The sequence below is a fragment of the Panthera onca genome, chromosome A1 (genome assembly GCF_046562875.1).
Source record: "Panthera onca isolate mPanOnc1 chromosome A1, mPanOnc1 haplotype 2, whole genome shotgun sequence".
In the NCBI taxonomy this organism is placed as follows: domain Eukaryota; kingdom Metazoa; phylum Chordata; class Mammalia; order Carnivora; family Felidae; genus Panthera; species Panthera onca.
Genome location: NC_138339.1, coordinates 209215870 through 209238711, shown reverse-complemented (window position 1 = coordinate 209238711; position 22842 = coordinate 209215870). Strand labels below are relative to the sequence as shown.

Below are 22842 nucleotides of genomic sequence, written 5' to 3'. Positions count from 1 at the left end.
GCTAGGACAGGACTCAGCTTAATGCACTGCCGAGAAACTCAGGATGCAAGAACAGAGGATTTTACCAACATTGCCCTTCAAAGTCCTTATCAAAGATGTTCCTTACTACTTCTTAGGACTGTGCTTTTACTGTTGTACACAAAACACCTTCAGGTTGTGATCCACCCTTCTGATTATTGTGATTTTATTATATACAAACCGAAACAATTGTGATTTTATTTGCATGCTCTTGCACAGATCCCCGCCACCAGTATAAACAGAGAAGCCTAATGAACACTGTATAATTTACTCAGGGGTTGAAAATACCCTCTCGCTCACATTTTGTATCTTCATCCTTCTTACAGATTATGAAATATTCAGTATTTTTATCCTGAGACACATTGCTCTTAACATATTTGGCACAGAAGGTTATCTTTAAAATCCCCTCTAAATCTCCCAAATTAATGTTCTGTGTAGTGAGCACCTGCCAGCTTTGATACAGTTATGGGATTAGACATTTTTGAATGATTTTTGACTCTGAAGGTTGTTTGCATGCTGTTACCAAATCTGGCTGTGTTTCAGCACCAGTATCTTCTGTTTCATAAAGGATTTGCTGTGAACCTAATAAATGTTTTCATCTAATTTTATAATTATCATACCTAGGAAGTGCCTTTATTAGAGCTTGGCACTTTCCTGCATATAAACTGCTGCCCCTGTAATTGACTTTAACCAAGTGAGTACTAATCCGCAGTATTTCCTTGGAGGTGGGCTTGGTGGCTGGGGAGGCTCTGTATTATACCTCTTTTTCTCTGATAAAATAAATAAAAGTTTATTTAAAGTCTCTGTATCAAATTAGATGCCATAATAAGACAAACTTAATTCAACATCCATATGCTGTAACAGGCTCCAATAGTATTATTAAATAGGGAACTAAAACTGTTCAGAAAGAAAAATGTCAAGAAATAAACACTAAGCCTAAAGACAGCAATGCATTGTGTGTAACTTGCATATCACCCTTCAGAGACACTCAGGATGATGTATCCGTGTGGCTCATTGATCTTGTTTTGTTTCTTAAACTAAGTGAAAAAAATGTATTTTCTTTTTGAGACAAATTTTATCTCAAATAATTTGTATAAATTTGTTTCATGAGTTTCTGGATCCTTTGTAACATGGAAGAATTGTTCATCTGAAGATGAGCGCTCTCACAATCGATCTGCATAATATCTTCTTAATAAACATTGAATAAATTTAGATGAATATGTATGTTTTATGATAAGAAAAGAAAAAAAACATTTAGCTCCTTGAAAAAAAAGCTAACATTAAAATATATCTAAATAGAAATTGAGAATGAACGTTAAAATTTTGTTTGTATATTCTATTTCTTATATCTCTAAAAAATATATTCAAGAATGTTCTCAACTCCTTTATCAAAGCAGATGGCTACATCAGAGAGATGTCTCTCTCACATCTCTATTTAACAGAGTGGGACTAATTTCCCACAATTTTCCTTCAGCAAGATTCCCATTATCTTTAACCCATGGCAACAAGATTTTAGGTTTGATTTTTAAACTACGGATACTGAGCTCTCCTCAAAATTGGTGCCTGCAATTGAAAGTACTATGCATTGAGTAGTAAAATGAGTGATTCAAATTTAATAAAACCAATGTCTTAAGCTCAAGTAGAGTATTGCTTAATGGCTGAGGCACATAAGTGAACTGGCAATTGCTTTACAATATATAATTGCAATACAATATATAATTTAGTGTAATGGGGGTAAATAATGTGATGCTATTAGAGTATAAGAGACTTTTAACCCAAGGTACAGTGATCAGGGGCAAATTACTGAGGAGGTAAAGCCTTTGCTGAATTCTGTAGTAAGAGACCAGGTGAGTGGGAGCCAATTCAGACAGACAAAACATACAGAATCATCTAAAGACAAGAAAGATCAGCTTTGTGCAAGAAGATAGTTAGTAAATAGTTAGTTTTACCTTTCATTGAGATAGAAATCAATACACTGTAGCATGAAAAGTGTGAATTTCTTTAAAGTGTTTTAGCTTGTAAACATTTAGAATGTAGAATCATCCAGCTTCAAATCTCATGATGCTACATCTGAACTAGAAAAAGGAATGGCAGAAAAGCTATACTTGGTACCAACATGCCTATTTAAATTAATAAAATGTACATGTGTTGTTAACTTTTCCATCACACGAATTTCTTCCCTATTCTTTATGGAATAGTTATCTCAATCTGTATGTATTTTGCGCGTGCTATTTCCTAGAAAACTATCCCCCCTTCTGAAGTTGTATATGCACATAAAATTTTCTTTTAGACTCAAGTCTAGTTCTAATTCATCCATTAATGAGTCTTCCTGTCTTACAGGTGAGAGCTTTGTTTCCTTTCTCTCTCTTCTGTTTCTCTCTTGCCAAGCGAAAGAGGACATCATTTGCTTTCATGCTACCACCACATGGGTATCATGCTAGGCACAGATGATACCGAGGAGAAAACTAAAAAACCTTCCTCTCCCAGATGGTCCCTTCTAGCCATGAGGTGTGCAGTGAGGAGTATATCCAAGTCGCTGGAGAGGTTTCCAAAATACTCATACTTGAAGCCCGAGGCCTGGGAATGTCTGTGAAGAAATAGGTTGGAAATTTGAGTTAAAAAATCTTCCAGTTATGTTAATTTATGCTTCTTTACTTAAGCCCTTCTGCATTTTGAGAGCCACTGATTCTGAGCTGCAGAAACGTTTGGAGAGCTGTGCGTCAAGGGTCATAAACTTAGACGGTAAATAAGAAGGAGAAATGACAATTTGGAGTAAACACTCAAAGGTCATAATCTAACATTTATTTTTGGATCAAAGTGTAGTAGGCAGTCATTAGAAGTCTGCAAAGAAAGAGGCAACATGAATAACCATTTTAGGTATGTGGTATAAAATGTGGTAAGCAAAGGGAAAGCTGTAGTTTTGAGAACTTATTATAAGACAGAGATAGACCTCACTCGGGGGAAATGCTATCAATTTGGGAACTATAAAGTGGCATAGTAGGTATATAAAAATAGCATGAACAGCATGAGATGAATTTGTTTTCCAAAAAGTTTTTAATTGGAATTTCACTTCTTTTGTTTATATGCTGTGTGACCATGGACAAATTACTTTGTCACTCTGAGCCTGCTTTTTAATATAGTAAACATATTAGATATAAATATACTTCATAATGTTTGGTCAGTATTAAAATCAGATCATGCATATTCAAGAAATAAGAGGAGTTTTTTTAATGTTTATTTTGGAGAGAGAGAATACAAACAGGGGAGGGGCAGAGAGAGAGGGGGACAGAGGATCCAAAGTGGGCTCTTTGCTGACAGCAGAGAGCCTGATGTGGGGCTTAAACTCAAGAACTGTGAGATCATGATCTGAGCTGAAGTTGGATGCTTAACTAACTGAGCCACCCAAGCGCCCCAAGAAATGGGAGTTTTTATTATTACATTATTTTCAGTATCCTGTGAAAAATGGCAACAGGGCCATACTAAGAATATTGTACAGTAGAAAAGTTATAAAGGGTATGCATTATTTTGCACAACTTAAAATCTCCCTGTGGAGGGGCATCTGGGTGGCTCAGTCGGTTAAGCATCCAATTCTTGATTTCCACTCAGGTCATGGTCTCACGGTTTGTGAGTTCAAGCCCCACATCAGGCTCTGTGCTGATAGTGTGGAGCCTGCTTGGGATTCTCTCTTTCCCTCTCTCTCTGCCCTCCTCTCTCTCTTTCTCTCTCTTTCTCTTTCTCTCTCTCTGTCTCTCTCTCAAAATTAAATAAACTTAAAAATTTTTTTTTAATTTAAAAATAGTATTAAAAAAATCTCCATGTGGAGACTCCATACAGATAAACCGTCTAATCCTATTTTTAAAATAAGTTGAAATATTTGGCACTGGAAGATCTCACTGCTATCACCAAGGCCATACTTTAAACATTCAGTATCTGTATAACTTATAGCAATTTGAAAAGGGGGCATTTTCCCTTTTCCATTGGGGAGAACATTGAGGTGCAGAGAGATGAAGCATTTTGCATATGGCCACACAACTACTAAGTTGGGAGTCTAGGATGTGAACCAAAAACCACCTGCCTTCACAGCCCATCCCTTTCCACTATGATCCATGCCTGAAATAACTGGAGTTAAGTGTTAATTTCTCCTGTCTACTCTGTTCCCAAGTTTTAGCCCTTACTGTCTTTCACATTCACTATTACAAAACACTTTCTAACCAGTCTCCACACCTCTAGTTTTCTCTCCATTTGCTTCTTTCTATACCTATTTATTGAGTAACTACTACATGCCTGGCACTAGTCTAGGTACTGGGAATGCATAAGCTGCTCTGTCTCTTTTTTCTTGGGACAGCCAGTCTAGTGGAGGAAACACAGCAAATACATAAACAAATGTAGAGTACATGGATGTATAGTATATAGTCTAGGGTGGTAAAAGTGGTAAATACAAATTGAGCAGGGTAGGAGGATTGAAAGTTGAATGAAAGTTACCATGGAGTGGTTATTTATAATAAAGTTAAAGGGAATTAGAGCAGACACTTGAGGGAAATGAGGGAGTGAGACATGCATAAATCTGAGAGATGGTGTTGCTTGGAACAGGAATAGCAGGGCAGAGTATAAGTGTGCTCTCTGTGTTAAAAGAGTAGTGTGGGTGGAGCAGAATTTTTGAGAGAAAGAGAGACAGTGAAAAAGAGAACAGGTGACAAAGATCAGTAGATAGTATAGATTAGACCTAGACCCTTAAAGGTCAGAATAAGGATTTTGGTCTACTCTGAGTTGAGAAGCCACTGCAAAGTAGTAATCAGAAAAATGACACGATGCAGCCTCTATTTTAGAAAAAAAAAATCACCCAATCTACTCTGGTTTTTATATGAAATGCTGCTGGTTACCTTTCCAAGATACAGCATCACTCAGGCTTCTTTCTTACTTGTAACCCAGCAGTGTCTCACCCTCACAGCCCACTGGATTCAGCTTCTGCTTAGGAGGGACAACCATGGTGGTGGTGGCAGTGGTCGTAGTGGTCATCATAATACTTTTTGCTCCATGTTCCCTAGCCCTGTTGATCTCTTGATCTACAGAGTATTTGATCTTTCACAATGTAATTCTTCTAGAGAATCCTCTATTTATTTGTGAGGGAATATCCATTTTCATGTCAACGGACATTGATTGTTCTTCTACACAACGGTTTTGGAAATCCTGTTCTGCAGAATTAAGATAAAACTCTTGCCATTCAAGCCCTTTTTATTCCTACCACATTTTGGTTTTCTCTTTGTGAGTGGACTTTTCTTTATCCATATCCCATAGTTAAGTTCTTTCAGTTCTTCAAATCTTGTTCAAATTCTACTCTCTCTAGGAAGCCTTGCTTGATTTTTCTTTGTGAAAATAATTGTTTTTTCTTGTGATCTTCCATGATACCAATTCTTACTTTTTTTTTTAACTAAGTACCCTACATGGGCATTGAACTCATGACCCTGAGATCAAGAGTTGCATGCTCTACTGACTGAGCTGGCTATGTGCCTCTCATACCTTTTTTATGCCACTTAGCATTGACTATATTCTATGCTGTACATGATTATCCATATCCTATTTCTAATGCAAAGATCCATGGAAGAAGGCTCTCTGCCTAATCCACCTTTGTACCTAACATAGTATCTTAAATTCAACAGGAAATTGATGAATATGTTAACAGTCGGTTAATTCTTAATATGATCATATCTATTCTGATTGTATGTATCATTTATTTCCATGATTCAATTGTAACCTCTTTTAAATAAGAACCTACATTTTTCCCTTTAATATGCTCTCTATGTGCTCCATATGGACATCTGTTACTTTCCCTCAAGTCTTCAAAACTTTATCGATTGAACGGTCAATTAATCCTCCAGGATGGAGAAATTTGCCAGTGGGTCAAAAGATTTAAATCATCCCTAGAGCTCCATTCTGAAAGAGAGATTTTGTAGTTTCAAAATGTTTGTGGAACGCCGTGTGCACCGAGGAGAGAGAGCGAGATAGTGAGGGCAGGTTCAAAGCCATTCTCCAGTGGCTCTCTAAAAAGCTAAGATGCCACAATTGGGGTCAGAAACCTTAATCTTTGCTATCAGAGTTTTTATTGCTCTGGCGTGTGTTGATACACTCCAGAGGGAACTGTCATCTTATCTTGCTTATTCCACAGGTTGGGAAACAGGCTTGTAGAGAGTATGTTGAAGTAAGAGAAAGAGGTGAAATGAAATCTTCATTTGATTCAGTCTTAGAATATGATATGAAGGTCTAATATCTGGATTATTAATTTAAAGGGCTATAGGTAAGTTTCAGAAGAAATCAATTAAATATGATACATAAATTTATTTTTGGCTTTGATAGTCTTATGTTTACTTGTTACATAAATTAATAGTATGCAGCTGTGAGTCTGATTACAAAGTAATGTTTTCATAAAACATTACATCAAACAATAAGAAAAAAAACCCTACAATTCCATAATGAAGCTTCTGCCAACCTGAAAATAAACACAGGAAGAGGATATGGAAAATGTTAATTCATGGTTTAGATAGACTGCCCCCCCAGTCACTTTATGTTCAAATATTATCTTACTATCCCAGTCGTACATTATTAAATATTATTATTTGCTCCTCTATTGCAGTACATCTCCACCTGACTCCTTAAGACTTGTCTGAGATTCCCCTGAAGGGACACTAAATGATTCACTGTCAGGTTTCCCACATCCTAGAGAGAGTCAAAAATTAGGATAGGAGGCAGATGTAAATTTAGGAAAGAATAAGGGATTTGAGAGTTCCATCTAGGTCACAGGTAGAAGAGCAGAGATGAGATAAGAACATTTATTCAGAGCTGTATAGAGCATTGAGGATGATACAAGGTATGGTCCAAGTGGTAAAATTATAATAATAGATTCTAGTAATGTTGATCTGCCAAAATATTATAAGTACTGTATTTTTTTCTCCTTTAGAAACATTTGAGTTTTTACAATTCCAATAAGAGAGAAATAAGAGTTGGTGAAAATTTGAGTAGCACAACTTAGTTCTTTTATCATCTAATAGAGGTGTCAATGATTCTTTGAAGCAGAAAGGAAGGATAGAATGCATTTAATTTAATGGAAGTAAAATTAGCAAGGAAAAATTTTATTCATGTTATACTAGAAAAGAGATTGGCTGGGACTTAGAAAATAATAGGAGTATTAAAATATTTTCTAAGGGAATGAAGGCAACAATCTTTTTGAATACTTAACCATTGGGCTTATTTATCTGATCTAGAATGAGGCTTCATCTTGAACTTGTTCCTCCTAAACTGGTGGTCTTTTTCACTTAAATTGCTGTTCTCCTGTTATCTATAATTCATTAAACTCTTGCTTTGTAAATATTAACTAACCTTTTTAAAAAGCTCTAGAAAACAGAAATAATTCTTCCTTATAATAAAATTCATTGGCTGCTGTATTTTTTAAAATTTATTCATACTGCTGTCTTTCAGCTTTAAAAAATATTAAATAAATACATAAATAAAGTGCCGGCATATCTCAGGGTAAAGTGGGAAGAATAAAAGACAACAGAATGCCCTGCTTTTTCGTGTCTCTTGTATGAAATGCAAATTTGTCCCATTTATCCTTGTAATTTTAGAAAACTAAATGTTACTTTGGTATGCCCCACTGAAACTTTTTATAAAATAGCTTTCTTCTTAATATTATGGTTTAGAGATTTACATCTGATTCTAGAAAGGCAGAATGATATTCATCCTGCACTTCTCTCTTTAAGATTTAGCGTACTCCTAATTTAAAAGGAGACTGAAATAAAGTAGAAAAAGGTAGTGGTCTTTATGAAAATTTTTCTAACTTTGCAATTATTCGATAGTGTGTATTCCTTTTTAAATAATTTCTGTAATTTTGAAATAAAAATATTAAAACAAGTTAAAATGATGCATTAATGGAAATTATTTTTTGTCAGTAATACAAACACACTCTTTACACTAAGTTAGAAGGTTTTTTTTATCCGGTAAGATGGGCACCTTGTTGTCTGCAGCAGTAACGATTGTGTGGCCTTGAAATAAATTAATGGTAACTGCAGAGCATGACAGTCTGGAAGAGGGTATATTGCTGGTGTTGGACATGAGTCCTGGGCTCTGCTGGAGAAGCTTAGATTAGAAGCATTTCTCCAGAAGCACGAGAGTGCAGACTGGAAGGATTCAAGTGTTCATACCTCGTTCTGGTTTAATGTGAATGCTTTTTTATGAGTTGATGGAACTGTATACTAAGCATTGAAATTTCCTGAAACATAAAGGTGCTAGGCCAGTTATCAGATGTTGTGCCTATGGAAGATCAAGTGGATATAGAAGATAAACGTAAGCCAGCCAATAACAGGTACATACTTAATGATTAAGCTTCTCTGTATGCAAAGCCCTGTGCAGGGTACTGGGATAACCACAGATACAGAGACCATTTTCCCTGCCCTTAGAAAGCTTTAAAATTGTTGAGAGATAACACCTACACTCATAAAAGCATCAACACCCAAAACAGTGTGCCTAACAAAGATGTACTTAAAAGATTTTTGCATATAAGCAGTCTTGAACAATATAACATACAATAACATCTTGTGAAGTAAACGGGATGTCAAGTGTGATTCCAAACACTTAGAATTTTCACTTTAAATTCCTTTTTGTGTGTATGGAATAAAACAGAAACTGCCCTCTAGTTTTTAACATTTCATCATTTTTTTTTGTGCTGTACTTCATCATTATCAATTTGTTTTCCTTTCAATTTACTAATGCTTCTCTGATTTTCAAGTCCCTAAAGGAAACATGAGTAGATGATTATGCTGTTTGGAACACTTCAACAGTGACAGGGTAACCAATGGCTTGAAAGAGTTAATTAATCGTATTCTCTGATGTGCCTTTTGATTTCTAAAGTGTTTTGGATATGATTATTTCCCACCATGTGATTTCATTTATTTAGGAAATAATTATTTAGGAAAAAAGACTTCCAAACCTATCATATCATGGAATCTTTTCAAAAACCTATCATGTCCTCTGTGAAAATTGTATGCAGAAATTCCTTCACTTGTATCCAGAAATAAGGACAGGGTTAGGATTTGAGTACTGGAATAGAATAGAATGAGATAATTGGAAATGTAACTCTCTTACTCCTCTCTCTCACATCTTGTATGTCAAGGGACAGTGGTATTCTGTCCCTTGCCATACAAGAGCTTTTAAATGATCTTATAATAGATCATTTTAATTTCTCTCTCTCTCTTTCTGTATCCACCACGATGACATTTGGTGTTTTATGTGGTTCAGTTTCAAACAACCTCAATATAGGGAAAAGGCTAAAAGAAGAGCATGTTATTGGAGAAGCATGGTTGGTCTTAATGCTTTCATTTGCTGACTTTTAGGGACCACTAAATTCTATTGAAAAGCTTTTACGATGAGGGGTGCTTTGGGCAGTATGTTTTTTTTGAGAGGCATAGCAAATTTAAGTATAAAATTAAGTATAGATCAAGTGTTAGGCCAACAAGGGATCTATTCTCTGCTCTTTTTTCTTGCAGTCAAGTCTTCAATTCTGTGTTTGCCAAGTGTAAACCTAGAGAGACAACACTGGGCCAGAATATCAATTATCATTTGTAGTTAGTATGAATTTAAAAGGGAGTCAAGAAAATCGGACTCTTTAGAGTTTACAATGTAAGTTTAGACTAAAACAATTGTACTCACCATCATCCACTTTATTAAATGTGTTAGAACACAATTAACTTTCAAATTCTTCAACATTTTAAATGTTTATTCAGAAGGTAAAAATAGTATGAATCATAAAGATTTATTTTACTTTGAAGGCAGAATGTTTGGCTTTATTATTATTATTATTATTATTATTATTATCATTTTACTGTTTATTTAAACTCCAGTTAGTTAACAGTGTGATGTTAGTTTCACCTGTACAATATAGTGATTCAACACTTCCATAAGACATTTGGTGCTCCCTCAGCAAGTGCACTCCCTAATCCCCGTCACCTATCCCGCCCCCCCCCCCACCTCCGGACCCTCCCCTCTGGTAACCATCAGTGTGTTCTCTATAGTTTAGAGTCAGCTTCTTGGTTTGCCTCTCTCTCTCTCTCTCTCTCTCTCTCTCTCTCTCTTTCTCTTTCTTTTTCCCCTTTGCTGGTTTGTTTTGTTTCTTGAATTCCACATATAGTGAGATCATATGGTATTTGATTGGCTTTAAATACCAGCTATTCCATGTTCTGTGATCTCAGGCAGTTGCCTAAATGTCAGTGATTCAACTCTGTGACTGAAAAAAAAAAAATTGGAGCGAATCATCATCATCATCATCATCATCATCATCATCTATCTCACACTTTCCTCTGAAGATTTAATTAATGTGTGTGTGTGTGCACGTGTATGTGTGTGTGCATGCATATGTGTGTGTATATGTTTCAGGGAGGGTGAGAATGGGAAAAAGAGAATTTATGAGAATACATACACAGAATGATCTATAAGTTTCATTGAAACTCTGTAAAAAAGCACTGATTATAATGCAAATTAAATATCACACAACTGGCTTTGTCAATCATCCTCCAAAGGAGGTTATTCTGGTCATTTTAGTAATCTAATAATGTAATCTCTCATCCTATAAATTTATAAGAATTTTTATTCTTCTAGCAATATGTTGGAGGACCATTATATTAGATTTATATGGATATATACATAAACATGTACTATTATTCTTTTTGCAAAAAGGAAATGTTTTTTTGGCATAAGCCCATATTTGATATCTATATGAATATCTATATTTCAGTGTCTACATACATATTTTTTCTATTGCTGGATGGATAACAAATTATTACATGTTTCGTAGTTTAAACCTATCGTATCATCACACAACATCTGTAGATCAGGAGTCTGAGCAAGGCTCAAATGGCCCTCTGGTCTTGTTAGAATTCAAGGTGCTGATGGGGCTAGGGTTTCATGTGACACTCAAGATCATCTTCCAAGCTCATGTGCTGTTAGCAGAACTTAGTCCTTGCTGATGGATATCTTATGATGGCTTTTTTTCTTCAAAACTGTCAGGAGAGTCTGCATTCTGATCTCTTCACCTGATTGGGTCAGGCCCACCAAGGATAATTTTTTGATTGCCTTAAAGTCAATTAGTCAGACATTACCCATATCCACAAAGATATCCACTCATATCCTGTAACCTTTTCAATTTGATGTATCATAAGTGTGACACTGATAGTCCATTATCTTTGCTATATTCTATTGGTTAAAAGTAATTGAAAGTTTCTATCTATACTCAGGAAAGTAGATTATACAAGGGCATGGATTATTGGAGGTTATCTTAGAATTCTGTCTACCACAGCTTTTCTACCATCTGGATTAGTGTATTTGAACTTCTTGTTGCTTCGCTGGTTATTGAGTTTGTCACTCTGTTCTGATCCAACTTTTTTTTCTTTCTCAATTTCAATAGGTTTTTTTGAATAAACTCATAATATTATATAAGTAAAAATACAGTTACAACATGCATGCACCACTGTTAAATGTTAAGCAAGGCTCAGCTGTGTCTGCTTTACGTGTGCTTACCATGGAGTAAAAGTTGTGCAATAACACATAAAAGTACAGCCCATTGAATTGTGTCACTCATATTGGATAATTTTAACAATGACTGTAAATTTTTGGTGCTTTTTGTCTGACTTTTCTGGTAAATAATGAAATCAGTTGTTCGGTATTAATGATTTAATTACTTAGAAGCAAGCATGTGTTACTATTTTCTCAAGCATCTAGACCAGTTTAATTGAAAAATATATTCAGTTTTCAATGAGTGCTGATAAAAAAAATACCACTTATCTCTATGAATCAGCTTTCTCAAAACTGCAATTCAAACAAGATATAGAAATGACTGACATATCAGCAACAATAGTCCGTGAATCCTGTGTGGCCCTATGTGGCCATTATTCTCTAGTTGTATTATTCATTATAAGGATTAAAAATATAACCTTAAAAATAAACATATGGTCATAAGATTCTGCATTTATCTATTGCAGAGGCAGTGGTTGAGGTGAATCTTTTGAATGAGATTTCACTTGATTAAAGGGTCTATTGCTTTAAAAAAAAAGTTTGAAAGCCACAGAATAGTTTGATAGTATTAGAAAGACAGGACCTGTAGTTAGTAAATACATCTAGGGAACTCAGGGGCCTCATCAAACAATAATCAAATTCAAATATTTCTTTGATGGGACTTATGAAGCTATTTTATAATCTAACCACATCCGCCCCATTTGATAAAAGGACTATTGACACCATCTATTCCAGCTAAGGGCTTGCTTTCCCAAGTAAGATCCCATTCATGTTCATGCTCTCCTACAGCAATGTAGGATAACCTATCTTGTGCGGCTGAGTAAGCCATAGATCTAAATAAGTAACTCTCCTACCACCAAGATCTGACTATATGCATTTTATCAGGCAAGATCAAGCTTTGAACCATCATTTATAGTTTCTAGTTAACTAAAGGATGCATAAGGTTCACGATACGATTTTCCAAACCCAATAGATTCCTTCGTATATGCTTCCTTAGTGACAAAGACTCCTCTCCTGGAATGGAGCTGGGAAAGCATCTACAGCTAAACATCCTAAAGTGTTAGGTTTCTTAATGTGATTGTGCTTTCAGTCTTACTGAGGTTTAATTGAAGTACAATAGATCACACACATTTAGAGAGTACGATTTGCTCAGTCTTAACCTATATGCACACCACAATCAGGAAAATGAACATCTCTAGCAGCCTCAAAAGTTTTCTTGTAACCTTTACAATGCCTCAACCCACTACCCTACAGAACTGCTGCTCTACTTTCTTTCATTATAAATGTTAATGATTAACATTTCCGTACATTTCTACAAATGAATCATGCTGTATACGCTCTTTTTGTGCCTGGCTTCTTTCACTCAGCTACTTATTTTAAGATTCCTCCACGTTGTGGTGTACATCAATAGTTCATTCCTCCTTATTGCTGAGTGGTATTCCATGGAATGGATGTAAAATAGATCTTAATACATATTTTTAGGCTATATCTTAGAAATATTTTATGTAAACATCCATAAATCTACCTGATTATTTTGTAATGGCTCCATAGTATTAAATAGCACGAAGGTACCATTAAAATCATATGGTGCTACAATAAACTTATTAGTACACAAATCTTTTTTGCATGTGAATACTTCCGTAGAATAAATCTCGATAAGTGGAAGGCCTATCTCAAATGATATATCCAATTGAATTTAGATAGATATTGTAATATGACTTCCAGGGGCCCCCCCGGGTGGCTCAGTCGGTTAAGCCTCCCACTCTTGATTTTGGTTCAGGTCATGATCTCACGGTTCTGAGTTTGAGGCCCGGATCGGGCTCCATGCTGACAGTGCAGGGCCTGGTTGGGATTTTCTCCTTCTCTTTGCCCCTCCCCCTCCCCCAAAAATAAACAAGTAAACTTAAAAAAAAAGATATTGTAATATGACCTCCAAAAAACATCAACAATATGCATTATAACCAATTTTGCATTGGTATTGTGTACTCTTGCCTCTAAAGGGATAACAGCCAGAGTCCTAATAGTCATGCAAATGCATTCATGACACTGTAGGGCACAGGATCAAACAAAATGCAATCCAAAGAATGAGGCAGGGGAGTGTTTTCATTCTTTTGAAAAGATTGAAATCGAAACTCTAATGAAATACAATGGAATTTTAGCACTATGATGATCAATATCAGTTATGTTTATAAAAATGTACTAAGTACATTATGTTTATAAAATGTTTATAAAATATCAAAAGTTTATTAAAATGTACTAAAGTACTAAGAAGTTCTCAAGTATCCTCTGAATATTCAAAGGCATTTAATAACAGTTTAACTTGTTAAAACAAGTTAAACAATATTAAAATATTCAGTGCATTTAAAATGTTTTAAAAATTCTTTTGGAAACCACATACAATTGGATTCATTTAAATTACTTGGGTTAGCCAAACTTCTTTACTTATTTGTCCATCTAGTGAAATAATTGTTTTTGACACATTCTTAATAGTTCTTCCTATGTGTTTTTTATTATGCCTTCTCTCTCTCTCTGTCTCTCTCTGCCTCTCTGTCTCTCTGTCTCTCCCTCTCTCTCACGTTAGGACCATGAGGAAGTACCCTGCTTTGTGGATAAGTTTTCTAAGACTTGTGTTCTGTTTAGAGTAGTCCAACAGGCTTGACAGTGTTCCACTCCCCCTTTGATAACAAAATGATGAACTAATTAAAAGTACAGAATAAAAAAGGCATTCACTCCTTATATTGCTTTTTTCTGTTGGTACAGGAAATATGTGGTTTTCCCAGTGCACTATTCTCAGTAGCATTTGGGTGGGTCAGCAATCAGTGGTCTTTGTTTTGTGGTTTTTCACAGCAATACATTATATGGAGAGATAGACTCAGTTCTAATTCCTTACCCTTTCTCCAAGTTTTATAACTAAATAACCTTTTTAAATAAAATATTGCAACAGTCCTGCATTTTGAGGATGAAAGTGCTGTTTTCTAAAAGGTCAATTCAATCTGGGAAATGTTTTCGGTTTAGACAATACATTATACACTGTAGAAACCCATGGCAATTTTCAGCACCACTAACAACGGGAAGTAAATTTCAGTCATTCACAGTAAGATGGCAATGTGGTGACATTTGAAGCCTGGACGTGGGCTCTTACATTCATTGTAGGTGACTGACTGCTGTGTGGCAGAGGCCTTTTCCGACTGCAGATGAATTCTAGATATAAATGAAAAAGATGATCAGAACGATTTACAAAATGAGTGAGACCCCATCATCTGAGTGACAATATTCTTCTTTTACAGCAGGCACGGATTAAAATACATCAAATTAATAAATCCCTAGGAAACCAATAATCTCACATTTGCTGAACAATTGTGTCTTCTGGTAGTTATTATCTTTGAATTACAGTGAGCCACTATCTTTGTTTCATTTTCCAGATATATGTCCTTGTCCATCAAAAACTATGACAGTTGTGCTACACAGTCAAGCAATAAATTTATGAAACATCTCTCTGAAGTGCATGCTTGTTTCATAATCCTGATTCCATATCTTTATTTACTTCAAAATATATGGAACTGTCAGCATGAGGGTCAGAAGATTACAGCACTTTCTTTGTTTCTTTGCTAGTGTTTTTATTTAACTTGAAAAATAAGCTGCAGCACCAAGGGAGCGATGAAATAAAGGATATATAGACTCACAATGGCATAAGAATGGTAAACATAGAACTACAGATAAACCGTAAGAAAGATCTTTGTATCAAATCATAAAAAAAAAAAAAAAAAAAAAATGTTTACTTCAGTAACTCACACAGGTAACCCATACAGGTAACTCACACACCATCTTTATTGAAACCTGTAGAATACATGAAATGATACCCAAGAGCTTTAACATAAACAGAAAAAGTTTCTCATCTTTCTGAAAATGTCTCATAGTGCCTGGCTTTTGACCTTAAGACATCGTGTACTGTGAGTATGATTCTCTTTTATAGTTAGTGATGGACTAATTTAACATTTAATCTACCTGCGCTTAAAAACAGCAAACCTCGTGGGGTAGCACATTGCTTTAAAAGGCATGGAAAAGTTATAAATAAGTAAGTTGGCAATTGTAAATTCAAGAGAAACACCTTATGAAGCCAACAAAACAGGCATACAAATGGGCATCAACAGCACATTTTTACTATAGAGTGCTCTGATTTGGAACTGCTTACCATTTTAGAGTTCAAAATATCCTTCAGCTTAATGCCATCAATTAAGAAAGCATATCTTTTTTTAAATTTCCTTCATATATATGATATTGCATGAATTAAATATGTTGAAATCAATTTAATTACATGATAAATTCTAGGGATGATCAAAACATATCAAATCTACATTTCTATGATTAATTTCTATAAATATTTGATGGGGTGGGGGGACCAGGGTATATTTGTTGTTTTCTGTTACTTGATTTAAAATACTGCTGTCATTATCCATATTTTAGAAATATGCAACTATGGCTTCTGATTTTTCATTTCAAATATAAATCTGTATAATATTTTTACCAATCTTTTATTCGTCTATACAATTTTCAAAAAATACTGGCTTTCAAATTTGTCAAGGATTTCTATAACAAGAGTAAGTACATTAAATATCCTTCAGACTCCTCTCATAATGTATCAGCATTTCCCTAGGACCAAAGAGAGTTATTCAATTTCTTGGAGCCTTGGTTTGTAAAGAATCTGGTTCACAACCTTATTATCTGGCTTCACCACTTACATTATGTTCCACATCTTTGGGGAAGTTCTGTTGGGCATTCAATACACTTAGAGGTGAGTATAATTTTCATTCACAAGCAAAGCACAAATATGAAATGCCTTGAGGCTCTTTGTTCTCCACAGTTAGAACTAAGTAAAGTGTTCAGAGAGTCTTATGGGACTTTCAGGTCAAAGCTTCACTGATAATATTTTCTGAGCAAAATGCAATTGGTTCAGGAGCACTTACCACTACTCCTAATTAATCATGACCTTTTGCTCCATTTTTACTAATCAGTTATATTATTCTCCATAGGTTAGTCCTACCATTTGAACATTTCTAGTATGCAATGGTCTGAATGTTTGTGTCCTCCCAAAATTTATATGTTAAAACCTAATGTCCAAGGGGCGCCACAGTGGCTTGGTGAGTTAAAAGTCCGACTCTTGGTTTCAGCTCAGGTCATGATCTCACGGTTCATGAGATCAAGCCCAGCAGTCAGGCTCTGTGCTAACAATGTGGAGCCTGCTTGGGATTCTCTGTCTCCCTCCCTACACCCCTCCCTGCTCTCTCTCTCTCAAAATAAATAAATGAATTTAAAAAACAAAACAAAACAACAACTGATGCCCACAGTGAGGATATCAGGAGCTGGAGCCTTTGGGAGGTGATTAGATCTTAAGGAAATGGGATTAGTATCCTTATTAAAAAGGCCCAAGGAAAGTCCCTTGCCCCTTCTACTACGTGAGAACACAAGGAAAAGTCTGTAACCTGGAAGGGACCCCTCACCAGGCAATACTGGTGCTCTGAGCTTAGACTTTCAACTTCCAAAACTGTGGGACATAAATTTATGCTATTGATAAGCTACCCTGTTGTTATTTTGGTGTAGCAGCCTGAACAGACTAAGACAGTTGGATAACTAACTAGCATTTAAGGCTTAATGAAATGCAAAGAGAGCTAATGACTCTTATTTCCCCTCTTCTAGTCCCTCTGCTCTTTCTGTAGATTGAATTTATCATGCCACCCTTCAATTTAAAACTCTCCAGCCGATCTTCATCATACTTAAAATAAAACCCAAAGTGTTATTGGTGAAGAGTATCTCTCTCACCTCTCTCCCGGCCTCTCATTCACTGTACTCCACCCTGGCTTTTCTGTGCTTAAACACATGGAGTGGTCTCACCTTTCAGGACATTTGTAATTGTTCTTTTTAGAGCAGCTACTCAAGTTACCCTCTTTCACATTACATTTTATCTTTTATCAGCATATATCTATATTAGCATATAGTACTTAGCACTATGTCTTTAAAAATTTTTTTAGTGTTTATTTATTTTTGAGAGAGAGAGAGAGAGAGTGCAAGCAGGGAAGGGTCAGAGAGAGCAGGGAGACACAGAATCCAAAGCAGGCTCCAGGCTCTGAGCTGTCAGCACAGAGTCCAAGATGGGGCTCAAACTCACGAACTGAACCGTGAGATCATGATCTGAGCCCGAAGTCATACGCTCCACAGACTGATCCACCCAGGAGCCCCAGTACTGTGTCTTAATAGATTATTTAAAAGACATATGAACTTCTTGAAATCAGCAGTTTGGTCTGTTACACTCTAAGTTGCTTTTCTAATACTTAGAAGATGGTGAGTAAATATTTGTTTACTGAATGATTAATTCACAAAATTCATCTTGGGGCCATTTGGGAAAAGAACTATTTGTCTTCGAAAGCATTGCCCATGTTCCATTTTAGGAAACTAGTAGATTCAAGGGAAAGCCTATGGAATTGAGGAATGTACTATGTTGGCAAAGTTGCATGTACATCTCTATGGAAAAACTACTTTGTAGTAAGAGGAGCTAAAAGTGTTAAATTGTTAATTCCTTTCTCAAAATGTTATTACTGCTTGCAGTGATGAACTTGAGTTTTTAAAATAATAAACAAAGTAAAATATCTTGTTCAATGGAAAATAAGTGTTTTAAGAAATAAGTTAAATTAAGCAAAGAGGAAAAACGCCTTTATGTCTTCCATCTGAGCTAAAGAATATATTGATACTTGTAACTTCTAGAAACTATTATTTTTAAATTTCTGATATTCTCAACAACATGATTAATTATACAATCTTAAGTTAAAGCTGCAAAAACACCTATTTAAAACTTGTTTGTTTTTAATAAGTAAAAATATTGCTACTGAAGGAGATATTTTCAAAGGAAAAATAAAATTATTACGTAAACAAGGGTGTGCCTTCGCTCTTGGCACTCACGCAGTAAGGAGTTAGAGATTGCTTCCCAAAGTTAAAAGAGTTTTATTAAAGACAGTACAGGGCCACCTGCGTGGCTCAGTGAGCTAAGTGTGACTTCAGTTCAGGTCACGATCTCATGTTCCACAAGTTTGAGCCCCGTGTCAGGCTCTGTGCTGACCACTCAGAGCTTGGAGCCTGCTTCAGATTCTGTGTCTCCCTCTCTCTATGCCCCTCCCCTGCTCATGCTCTGTCTCTCTCTCTCGCTCAAAAATAAATAAAAATATTTAAAAAAATTTTTTTCCCACAAGGTGGGAGAGCAGACAGCCCCAGAGGGTTCTTTCCTTTTATATGAGCAGGGTCTTGTGTCACAGACAGAGTGGTCTCTAATGGAGGCTACTTCCAATCATTTGGGGGCACTCCTCCTACAGGTGGGGAGGGAGAGTTTTTGGCTCTACAAAGTTTATACCAGAACCATCATGGCCACCTTCCTCCATGGAGGGTGGGTAATAACCCCCATGCAAATCCATTACAATGAGTCTAGGGGTTACCCTGGGGCAAGAGGTGAAAGAGGAGACGGTGTACTCTGCCACTGTGCTCTTGGTCTGTCAGCCCTCATGTCTTGGAAGCCACAAGGATGTTGTGCTCTCAGGATTCTAAGGTGATACCCATTTATCACCATCCTTGCCTCCAGCTTATGTCTAATTTAGTGCCTACTCTACCCTTCCCCCTTCCAGGACATGGGACTCTAATTTTTCAGGTCAAGGGATGAAGTTTCCTCAGAACATTTCTTCCACTGCTCATATCTAGCATCTATCTAACAAACATATTATATACTAGATAAAATATGTTGTTGACTTTTTGTGCCTAAAATCCTCTTGTCCATCTTTCTAATAACTTCATTATGAATCTCTTTTGAAATGTAGCTGTCTCACTTATCATAGTCTATCTGCATGAAATTTTCGATGTAGCTCTAGAGCAAATGTTGTTATACTGAGACTTTTAAAAGATGGGTAATGTGATGAGAATGTCTAATCTGTATTTATAACACTGTATGTATAATACCATATATGCATTGCATTTAGGTGGTAGTCTATCACATATTAAACAGTGTTATGTAGGTAAATAATATGTATAAATCCTTTCTACATAGAAAAATAATTGAACTGAAAACACATTAATCTCTGTACTGAAATGAAGCAAGTATTTCATTTCAACATAAATAAAATCATACTTAAAGTTCCAGCTAGATGAATTTAAAGTGCTGAGTATGTTCAATTCAAAAAATTATCTGTATTTGAGCCTAAAGCGTTTTCAGTAGATCCCATATTGGACAAAACTCTGTAATCTTTATACCAGTGCTTCTTGGTATTTTGTTCATTTGAAAGGACGTGACATATATTGATAGTACCAATCAAATTGTCACCGTTGACTAAATAACTAAATTCAATAGTGTTTTTGTTGTTAAAGAAGATTTCTGCTAACACATTATTATTTAGTAGCCATACAAGAAGCATTAATCATAACCTATATTATTTCTCAGTGTCAGCTCAGAATCTGTTCCTGTTATTAAATAATCCAGACATTTTCCTTTACCCAGCGAAACCTTACTCTGATCTTACCCTAAGCCTCACGTCACTTTCTGAATTTACTGCTTTTTGCTTCAAGGACTCTGTGACAATGAACTAGTGAGGGGCTTCAATTGTCCATTAAAGAAACTGACATCAACCTCTACTCACCAGCTATCAGTTGTATTTTATTAGACAAGTTGAGTACCAACTATTTGGTCTTTCATCTATCTTGACCCCAGTAATACCATGATCTATTAGCCACTGCCGCAGATCTGTGTGGATGTAGACACTGATTGTCATTGTGGCTTTAATGCCTATTATAGCAATCATGGATCCTTTGTCTCTGATAGTTAAGTGATAGGGATGCTAAGGTGTTTTTGTTTTTGCTTTCTACCCTCTACTATAGGTAACTCCAGGTTACCAAGGTCAGTTACCACAGTGCTTCTCAAAAATGCCAGCTCCTCCATTCCCTCCATTAGTATACTCGATACCGGATTTCTCCAGGGATATATTCTGAATCCTCACAAGAGAACATATTCATATGGTGCCTATTCAAATGGGATCTTTCATAAAAAATCAATTCTGATATGCTTTATTTTTTAACATAAGCTCTATGCCCAACATGGAGCTTGAACTCATGACCCCGAGATCAAGAGTTGCATGCTCTACCAACTGAGCCAGCCAGGCACCCTCAATTCTAATATTCTTATATTTTTTAGACTTCCTGTACACCTTATAATTTGCCAAAAATATCTGGATCTCTCTCCCAGTTCACCATGGTTCATTGCCCCTCCGAGGTTTCAGAGAGCCATTCAAAAATACATTAAGACCAATTTAGGTCTCCATGCCAGACCTCTAGATTCTGAATCCTGTTTACATGCTCCCACATTCATAAAACTTCTATCAGGCCTTAAATTCTTTGTCTCGTGGTGCAATGGCTTCGTGATCCAATCCCAAATATATTTACAGGGTTACTGATGATACATTTTGGTTAGGTCCTGAAATTCCTTCAACATGTGGGCTCTTTCTCTCAGAGCTCTGATTCTGCAAAGACCTTACCCTTGTCATGAAACCAGAAACACTAAGGGTAGAAATGTAGAATCTGAGCAGAACAAAAAATCTCCAGTGAGGTCATGCCTTTGGAAGAAGAGAGGTCACTCAAGGTGAAGTGTTCTTCCTGGCTTGAGAGGTTCAGATGATTTGAAGAGCACATGAGTTTTGGGCTCAGCCAGTCAAATAGTCCTATATGAAGGATCGAAATCTCCTGGATCTACTTTTTTCCCCCTCCATTAGAGCCCTGACTTAGACATTGGAGGTTTTTCAAGGCTATATATTAAGTTTCTTTTGAGGCTCTTTGTAGCTTTGTAAATAATGGGTTCAGTTTTAAGCAGTTTGGCCTGTGCCTGCAAGAAATGAGGCAATTTGGAAGTGTCTCCTTCCAAATTGCCCTTTTTTCACAGAATATCTTACCTTAGTAGTTGGCTTTCCTGACCATCATATTCTAATGCAGTCATAAGCATAGAGCACAATTTATAAATGCCACTGTCTCCATATCATTTAATCACCACGGTTACCTTTCATGATGCTTCCTCTGTCACCTGCAAGCCATCGTAATTAACCTCAGGCAAAAGCACAGTAATTATGATGTCACTGCATGTCAAAGCTTATCACAACCTCACTGACCACCAGCAATTAAGTCCTCATTGCCACTGCATTGGTGGGCAATCCAGCTTCGATATTGTACTATGTCCACTCCTATCATGAGTGCCAAGTAGAGTCTGTCATTATCATAAATAGAGAAGCCTGAGAATGGCAGGCACAGGGTGAGAGCATCATGTGAGGCACTGTGAGTTTGTGCTTTTATAAAGTTTATTAGAACCCTTACATTTGGGAAACAAGTGCAGTTGAGGCAGAAAGAATATGAAGTGGTGCAAAAGGGGTGCCTGATTCAGTTATTATTTCAAAAATATCTTACGAATGTATTTAAAGAGACATGATAATAATATGAGGGATTTTTCATCTTATAATGTCAAGCGAGGAAAAGCAGATGTGAAATCTTACATATGCTTAATATATATTGAAAATACTAACTGCTATTTTTGTTTCTACCCAAATGACCTCATTGTACCTTCACTATCAAAACCATTTCTTGAGCTTATTCTCTCATTGAATTAAAAGCATGCAATATCTCAAAAGATAACATAAAATAGTCTTTACAGATATAGCAGGGTCACATTTTTTTGAAAGCTGTGATTTTTGAATTGATACCATGAGTGTTTTAAAAATGAAAGTAGCTAAACCCTGAAGGAAGCCAAATGTAGATTTTGTGCAATTAATAGTAAATAATGGAAAAACTCAAATTCCTCATTTCAGACTTGATCAACTTCTGGGCTGGAGAAGAAGGAGCCTTAAAGTGGTAGAAAGAAGTAAAGACATGAAACTGGGCCAAGAAGATAGATAGCTAGAAACACCAGAATTATTCCATAAAGAAGATATGTATCCCCAATGAAGTGGCCAAAATTTTAAGTTTTGTAATCAGAAAGTAGAAGGTAGCTAGCTATTCAGGCTGAAACTCTCAGGGGCAGCATACCTGAGGCTATTGTCTGTATGTAGCATGCACCATCTGAAGTTAAAAGAGGGCATCAATTACTAGCAATGTCTCCATATTACCTCCATATTACCGTCTTACCTTCCAACAAGGAAGAATACAGTGGACAAGGCTTACTAGAGTACCACTTTGTATGTATCTGGGGCCATCTTATGGAAAGTCTCT

General features: G+C 36.0%; 2 long non-coding RNA genes across 2 annotated transcripts in view; one reads left to right on the top strand and one right to left on the bottom strand.

Annotated features, from left to right (window-relative positions):
- Positions 1-1996: 1996 nt before the first annotated feature.
- LOC144615760 (uncharacterized) lies at positions 1997-21638 on the bottom strand. Its single transcript, XR_013554367.1, has 3 exons — positions 21540-21638; positions 14714-14772; positions 1997-2605 (listed from the first exon to the last, which is right to left on the bottom strand). It is a non-coding gene; the product is annotated as an uncharacterized LOC144615760 (long non-coding RNA).
- Positions 21639-21762: 124 nt separating this feature from the next.
- LOC132682011 (uncharacterized) overlaps positions 21763-22842 on the top strand; it is a 174171-nt gene continuing 173091 nt past the window's right edge. The window contains exon 1 of the long non-coding RNA XR_009611400.3: positions 21763-21915. This is a non-coding gene — a long non-coding RNA (uncharacterized LOC132682011). The remainder of the gene's footprint in view (positions 21916-22842) is intronic.